Source organism: Oreochromis aureus, linkage group 3 (genome assembly GCF_013358895.1).
Source record: "Oreochromis aureus strain Israel breed Guangdong linkage group 3, ZZ_aureus, whole genome shotgun sequence".
Classification (NCBI taxonomy): domain Eukaryota; kingdom Metazoa; phylum Chordata; class Actinopteri; order Cichliformes; family Cichlidae; genus Oreochromis; species Oreochromis aureus.
This window is the reverse complement of record NC_052944.1, coordinates 74,407,273-74,415,926: the sequence shown is the minus strand read 5'-3', so window position 1 is coordinate 74,415,926 and position 8,654 is coordinate 74,407,273. Positions and strand designations below refer to the sequence as shown.

The 8,654-nt window shown below is 40.8% G+C and overlaps 1 long non-coding RNA gene across 1 annotated transcript; it reads right to left on the bottom strand.

Annotated features, from left to right (window-relative positions):
• Positions 1-1,212: 1,212 nt before the first annotated feature.
• Positions 1,213-7,962, bottom strand: LOC120437574. Its single transcript, XR_005611249.1, has 4 exons — positions 7,927-7,962; positions 6,965-7,105; positions 1,572-1,904; positions 1,213-1,333 (listed from the first exon to the last, which is right to left on the bottom strand). It is a non-coding gene; the product is annotated as an uncharacterized LOC120437574 (long non-coding RNA).
• Positions 7,963-8,654: the final 692 nt, after the last annotated feature.

The window sequence follows — 8,654 nt, the reverse complement described above, 5'->3', positions numbered from 1 at the left end:
TAGGATGTTCTGCTCTAAATGCTCCCTCACTTTTTGTCTCTATGACAAACTAAAAATGATAAAAGGATCAGCTGACATGCATGACGCCAGTTTTTATGCTATAGCATGAAAATGTTTTAGTTTTAATTTAGTATTTTAGTGTCTTCTGCTCTTACACATAGTGTAGTAAAGTTTCCTTTATGCAGTGGGTTTGTCTTTAGTGTCTGGTCGTTCTGGCATTTTAAGCTGGAAAGCTTCACAAAGGTCAGAGGTTACAAATTCAATTCTCTGAGTAACACATCCATATCATAAACTGATATAATGTTCCTATGATAATGAATAAATAATAAAATAAGCTTAGCTGCTATTGGGGAACAAACATGTTCCAATATCCCCACTGGGTGGCTTTGGAAAATGCAGCTTTGCTGCTTTTCAGCTGACGACCTCATCAAAGGTGATTCATACGACACCAAAGTAAATAAACAATAAACAGGCTGTTAAGTTACAGAAAGCTCCTGTTTTTTCACCATCTAGTACAGAAATTTATTAGAGAAACTTCAGAGGTGCTGGTAAAGTTGCACTTCTCTTTCTTACACTGAGATATGTCAGATTAAATGTGAACTTAAACTACTTTACATCGAGGGAGTTTAATGTGGCCCACGATGTAAACCAGTTTGACATCCCTGACCCAGAGTCATTCACTAATATTAATGAACTGGTAAACAACATGCTGTCATTCAAACAGGGTTCATCTTCACTTTTAAGGTCAGTATTCACTCAGATCTGCCAGTGACAGTGATGGAAGAGCAACACCTCCACCTTTTAAATACATTAAATGGAAAGGATTTATAATACGGTGGGCGGTTCCATGTCACTGTGATAGATCTGGATAGATGATGAACATTAGAGGTACACAATATTTTACCTTCATACAATAAAATATTTCAGGTGTTAGAGGTCATTGAGTTACACATAGAGCAGGTGAAACTTGTCAATTATTATGTCCTAATATTTTTTTCCAGGATTTTTCTCAATTATAGCGATTCGGGTAAATGATGCATCATTTGTCTGAACTCTGTAGTGATGTCATGTAGTGTGATCCAGGATTAAATTAAACAATTAGTTTTTAAACCAGTGTTGTTTTGTAAGTTTAGTGTTTTGTTAGTTTACACATACTAAACCGTGAGAGACATTTGAAACCTGCTGTTCATGAGGATGCTAGTTAAAATCCCGTTCTGTTGTTTATGTTTTCTGTAGATCACAAAACCAACAACAGCAGCAACAAGAAGCACAGCAGGAACACTCAGACCAGCGATGAGTCCAACAGGTGCAACTGTGTGTTCTGCTGTCTGAGCTGCAGGTGAGAAACAGGTGTGAGGTGTCAGCTGTCAGGTAGGTGATGAGTGAAGAACAGAACAGAATCCATTTCCTCTTCAAACTGCTGTCAGACATTATCTACTGCACTCTGATCACATCACTCAGACCAGCTGCTTTCTACAAAGTCTCATCAACAACATCTTTAGAAACAAACATCAACAACCAGGAAGCAGCTTCACCTCTGATCACACACACACTCAACTCTACTCACTCACCTGAAACAGTCAGGCTGACAGTGTTGATGATCTCCCATGATTTTGTCCCTCCGTTGAATATTTTACAATTGTATGATCCATCATCAGCAGTCGTCACATTCTTCAGAATCAAAGATACGTCTCCATCCTTCATCTGTCTGTCCTGCAGATCCACCCGGTTCTTAAAAGATGGATGCTGCTCTTCTAGATCCAGCTGCTCATCCCGGAACAGAAGCACATATTCCTTCCCCAGGTCAGCTCTGCTCCACTTCACAGCTCTGATGGTTTTGTCTGGTGATACTCGACATGGTAGAACTACGTCCTGTCCAGACTCAGCTGTGGTAGTGCTCTGGGCTGAAAAAGGAAACAACACAGAGCACAGAGGTTAAAGGTCAAAGTACAACTGTTCAGTTCTACAGCAGCCAATCAGAGACAGGATCAGTGACCAGTGAACCAAAGAAGAGGAAAAAAAAAACCCCCAAACTTCTTGTACTTTATTTTAGAAGAAAGTCGCCAAACCTTTGAATCTGTAAGTCAGATCAGACTCCTGTTATATAAAAGCAGTTTTCAGTTTTCTCTTGGTAGTCTGGCTTCCTCCCACAGTCCACAGACATGCAGTTAGTTGCGTAATAAGTATTAAATCATATATATTAAAGACATTTTTGAGGACACAGGAGAATCTGATGATCTGACTCTTTGGGAAAGAGGAAGAAATAAGCAGATGTGGGCAGCTGGGTGAAGTTTCAGTTCTCAGTGGAGAAGATCATTGCGGTAACACTCACTAGAAAGCATAGAGGATGGGACTGGTTTATTTGTTTGTATGGGGAAAAACAGAAAGGAGTGGGTATTGATAACGTCTCCTGTGGCTGCTGTGGAGGTGGAAGTAGAACAGAAGCCACTTGACCTTACAGTTTATGCGCTGTGTGAAATTTTTCCAACCGACATTCGTCAGTCCAATAAATGACAATAGGTGACTTTTTGATGGGCGGAGCAACGTGATCATGCACAGACTGATTTGCCTGTTTAGAATTTATATATTTTATTTGGAGGGAATATTTTACCTTCTGTTCTTGTTTGTTTCAGTATTAATATGGCTGCTTGTTGGATCATTCATTTATTTATTTGAGATGCATCAAATCGCACTAAAGATTTAACTTTACATCTGAGACTTTTTAAATGTTTGCTGGGTTTCCACAGAGGATATTTTACCTGGTAACTGGGAGACACAGAGAGCAAGGAGAGGTTGTTCTGGGTGAGAAGGTGAGAATACAGCAGTGAGACTGGACCTCGGTGCACAACAGTCTACCAGCTACACCACCTGAGACTCTGCTGAGCTCATGAATAATGCTTCCTTCATTGTCTCCTTTAGCAGAGGAGAAACTGGGAGCATCCTTAATGAAAGGAGAGGGAAATGCAGCTACATGATTCCTGAAAACAAACCACCAGATCAAAGTGCATCTTCAGGACTTTGTAGTTTCATCCACTTCTATATTAAAATTATCAATCGGTCTGATTCGCTGAGCTACTCCTTATCAGGTCTCCTGCACATCCGTCCTTCGCCTCGTGACGCCTGTCATGGCGGGCAGGGTGAAGAGATTATGACAGGAGGCTTTCTGTTTGTTTGTGTCGTTTATGTGAACGAAGCTCGGGCCTCGGAGGTTTCGCTGTCCTGAGCCAGCTTGTATGTTTCTATTTTATTTTATTTTTAAAGTGACAGTTGTTTACAGTAAACAACAGGAATGTTCATGACCTGCCGTTGTGGTGTAACCGAAGAGAAAGTGGAAGCTGGAGGAGAGCTCACCTTCAGCGGCGAAAACCACGACGAAGAGGATCAGCAGAGCCCAGCAGAGAGACGAGAGTGTTAGTGAAGCCATTCCGTTTATCCCAGTACATCCCAAACTCTAACACACTCTATGGATTCAATAGTTTTCAACTTTAACAATGGAGGAAACCCGTGGACGCCGCGACCACTGAGCGATACTGTTGGTACGGAAATACGTACCAACAGTGTTTCCGTGTTCCTGAGTGGGGTTTTTGGGTGGTTTTTGGTTTTTTGTAAGTCTAAAATGTTTATAAACATAAATATTCTGCAGTCGAAATGTATATTTATAAAGGATTTATATGTAAAATAATCTGTAATGTCATATACGGTGGATCATGCATATGCGCAGGCGTTCACGTGCCTGGGCTGAGTGCTACGTGTTATCGCTATTTTATTTTGTCCTTGCCACGCCTTTAAATTTCCCCTGGAACAGAAAACGAAGCAGTGCGTGTGCTTTTATTTTGACAGGATCCACCACGATTCCTGTTCTGTGTCGTGGAATTTTATTTTTGTTTTTCACAGTGGGTTCACACTAAAACAAAACCCAACAGGATATTTTCTGTGAGTTGACAGAAACTTTCTCTTCTTCTGTAATTTTAAATATTTATTTCTTACAATTTAAATCATGCTGACACATTTCTTTCATTTACCACAACAGAATTTCTTTATCATGTAGTAAAAATTAAGAGGTATTGTTGAAATTGCTCTCTGTCTAGTTAACTTAGACCAAAGTTAACTTAGACCAAAACTTCTGGTCTCACCACTGGCGCCATTGTCCACGTGACACGTATACATCGAGGGCTAGCAGGAGGGGCTATGCCCTTACCTGCTGCTCTCTGGCAGGTAGCTCCATGCCCTCCTGGGTTTTAAATGCACCTTAGAACACACATGCATCAACACTACATACGAGCGGGCGGAGGGAGGTTTGAGTCTTCACACACCCCGTTCTCTGTTGCCTGTTGGGGCGGGGGCTAGGAGGAGGAGTTGGCCATCCGATTGGGGTCTGGAATGTGGGCCTCCTGCTGCTGTGGAGTCGGGGCGGTCTGCTTCTCCCACCCCAGAGAAAAGGGTAACACTACCTGGGTCTGGGTGCAGTTTCCCCCAGGGGCAAGGGTACCTAGACCTGGGGTATAGAGTATAGCTCGGTCACTCTGGCACAGCTGGCTGCCGGCGGAGCTCACGGGCACGTCACTGCAACCCCCCTGGCTTCTGCTCCGCGGCTGCTGAGTGACCCCTCATCTGGGACTCTCCTCAGCTCTTTCTGGGATAGGGTGCGCTGCCCCTCTGCTGGTCTTCCTTGGTCTCTTGTGTTCTGGGGGCCTCTGGATGTCTGGAGCCTGGATCTCCACTATACCTGCTTCATGCCCTGGAGGCCCCCCACACCCTCTAGCAGATCATCACTTGGCTAATGCGTACCCAGCTTAATATCATTCTTTAAGTGTGTGTGTGTGGGGAGTGAGTGGGAGGGTGGGGTGCTTTTAACCATGTAAAGTACTTTGTGCTACAGTTTTTTTTTTTTGTATGATTATGATATATTAATACAAGCGCGTCCATGCTCACAGGTGTACACACAGGTGCTCACACACACAAACTACACCCTTTTTGGCTCCTACCTCAAAGCACACTGTGCGCTGTCGATCTTACGTGCTGCACAATAATGTTTAATATTTAGTATTTACTGTTATATTCACATAGATCATTGTGATGTTGTTTATTATATTGCTCTGTTTCTTTTGCTTGTTTTCTCTTATTTCTTTCTCAACAGGTGATCCAGGTGATTGATATATGTATTTTTTGTCTGCTTATTTTGTTTGTTTTTGTTTTTTGTCCTTTATCACTGTTCCTCCTCCCCGCATTTTTTCTTTCCCTACCTCTCTTTCTTTCCCCCAGTCATGTCTGTCCCGTGTGTAGCAAGTGAAAATAAAATAAAATAAACAATAAAAGCAAAGGTGAATGAAATGGACCAATATGGCAAGGCTGGGATGGTCCATTTGGTAAATCCGTTGGGCATCTTTCTTTGCCTTTAGACAATAATTCTGATGGCAAAACAACCAAACGGGACAGGCAAAAAAAAAAAAAAAGAAGAAGAAGAAAAAACAGAAACTGCTCTCTGTTTTCTTACACTAAAATATCTCAGGGATTAGTTAAAAATCTTTACACTGACAAAAAGAGGAGCTTGACTAGTCTGACCCACTTAAGTCCTTTATCCTACTCCAGGATTTCTCTGTAGCCAATCCACAAATAGTTGAAACATTTAAACTGCCTATTTTAAAACACCAAATATCCCCTAAACTATCATCCTAAACACTTTAATATCATTTGAAGTCATCTTACTACATCATCCTTAACGATATATATGGCTTACAGCTATGTGTGATCACTCCTGCATCTATTAGTCTAATCAGGCACAACGTAGACAGAGGTAACATGACAAAGTAGCTGAGGACATGTGAATCCGTGATTCTCATGCCAGTGATTGTCTGAAAGGTGGGCTACAGAGAGAGACAATAATAATAAGACTAACAGCATTAATAATATATACATATGACTGAATTCTTGCTTCTAATGACAGTTTGATCCCAGAGGACACGTTTATAGGAAAAGATACATTTTCATAGGCTGAATTTATCATAACTATTTTATGACCCTGAAGAATTAAATCCTTCTGTTTGGTTCTGATGACTGATAGAAAACTATAATTCACATTTTAAATTAAAATAAATAAATAACATGCTGGGGATCCTAATTCAGGGGCACTGCCATCGGGCGAGAGACGAGGTACCCCAGCGAGTCACAGGGCTAACACAAAGAGACGGGCCACCATTCACACTTAGTGATTCAGGCTGTGGGAGGAAGTCGGCGTACCTGAAGAGAACCCACAGAGACACTGGCCAGATGAGGACTCAAACCCAGGACCTTTGTTATATTTATTTAATTTTAAAAATGGTCTTCAGTTAACTGTTCCTGATATGAAGACATGAAAGTGCAATTAGGTCTGTATGTTTTTGTAAAATGTCTCTGTACAGCACCACAGTGGATTTTAATCATACAGCAACACTGTGATGAAGCTCAGACTTTCAGCTTTGATGCAGTTCTCTGTTCTCAGGGGGGATAAAGTAACTGGACGACTGACTGACAGCAGTTTCATTATAACTTTGTTTTGTTTTTCTGATGATGTCTCTGAGGGCCTTACATTTAAAATTACAGTCAAACTTTATAAAGTACAAACACACTGAATCAGCTTCAGATATCACGGCTGCTTCATAAATGCTGAGGGAACAATCCTCACCTGGTCATGAAGCTGCTGTCAGTCGTCCCATTACTCATCAGCCTCTGCAGGAGACTGTGTATGAAAACGGCCAAAGCTCCTAATGCTGAAAGTCTGCACTTCACTTACACTTTGATTGACTGAAATCTCACTTTGGTGGTGAGCAGAGGCAAAACTACGACGACTGCAACTTATTTTATCATCATTATTTAGTTAAAGCTGACTCGTGTATGTGAACAAGTGTCTGGTTACATAAACTCAGAAAAGAGTTACAGCTCAAACATGGCCGTCATCGCTGCGCTCCTGTAACTAAAAATGACACACCTGATGGTGATGATGATGATGATGATGATGAAGATAGTGATGGTGAGCTGGTCTGAGGCTCATGTCTCCTGCAGTCAATGGTTGGTCTGATGTTCAGGTTCAAGCTCAGGAGAACACAGGATTAAGATGTCAGTGAATAGACTAGAAAAGCAGAGTAAAAGTACTGAGTTACAGTAACTGAGTAAAATTACAATATTACATTTAAGATAAATGAAATATTTTTCTCTTAATAAAATAAAAGGGAAAATGTGATTTCATTACAAAGGTTGGAGTTTTATTTAAAGAGGAATAAACAACCTGTAAATGTTTAGATAGTTTCTGATATTTCATTTTCCTGTTTCTGACGGGATCCAGTGTCACTGAAGTCAAATCCATTCATAAAAATGAGTGAAGTCCGTCAAAAGGAGCAGTGATCACTGGTTTAAATTAACTTCATGTACTTATTAATGGTGTTTAAAAGATGGTTTTTAATCAAACTGTTTTAGATTCATGGCCTGTGGTCACAGACATGTTACTTCCCCTTATAAGATTAGCAACCCTGTGAGGAAACGCTATGCAACGTCTTTTTTTCTGTCCCCAGAAAAAAGAAAATTGAGCTCCTTTAGTTTCTGTTTAAACCACAAACAGCTCAACCACAAACACTAACGGTCACTTTGTGCAGCACTAAAAATTTAAAGGCAGTTATAGTTGACTAAATGGATGAAAATGTTAAATTCCATGTTTCAGATTCTCAGCTGTGTTGATATAATGAGTGAATGATTTGATCTTTTCACTGCCTGCTGTGTTTCCTCGACTCCTGAGCAAAGATAAAGAGTCAGTTCAGACCTGCAGTTGGTCCTCGTGGTGTTTTGAACTTGAATTCAGCCTGATTTGTTTTTCATGTCTTCTCCTCCATCATCAGTTATCAGGAGAGCAGACAGTCAAAGTACAAGAATTCAAACAAACACAGAGATTCTACTTACAGAACAGACACAGCACAGATGTTTCCTTCATCGTCCTTCTCACTCATTTCAGCTTTTTTTCATTTCTCTCACTGACACCAAGTAAAGCCCGCCCTCTTCCTCTGAGCACCAGCTTTCTATTGGTTCAAACACCGATATGGGAAGTTACTTTTTTATTTGTGTAAAAATGCAAGTGATCTCTGCATATTTGTAGGTCAATATTTTTTTCATTGTTTTGTTTTGGTGTTTACCTTGTCAAGTCAGTCAGTAAGAGCTGTAGGGACATTTTTTCTATAAAAAACAAAAAACAAAACTGGTATAGGACCAGCATGCACTGGGGTGGGACTAACTGGATAAATAAACCACAAAAATGCAACTATCAAGTTTGGACAGTGGACTTGATTGATGCTTGCTCGATGCTCTATGCATTGGCATGTAGGATCTGCCAGATGTACACCTACGAAGCTGCTCACTCTCTCTCACTTTCAAGTTACATTGAAACCAAGCACACCATTGTTTTTCTTGTGACATTACCAATAAGTTTGATGTGTCACATGGCCCTCTTCCTATTGAAAAAAACAAAAGTTGTATCCAAGATGGCCGACTTCTAAATGGCCACCATGGTCACCACCCATCTTGAGGAGTTTGCCCCCTCACATATACTAATGTGCCACAAACAGGACTTTAATATCACCAACCATTCCCATGTTATAATGGTGTATCCATATAAATGGCCCACCCTGTATATG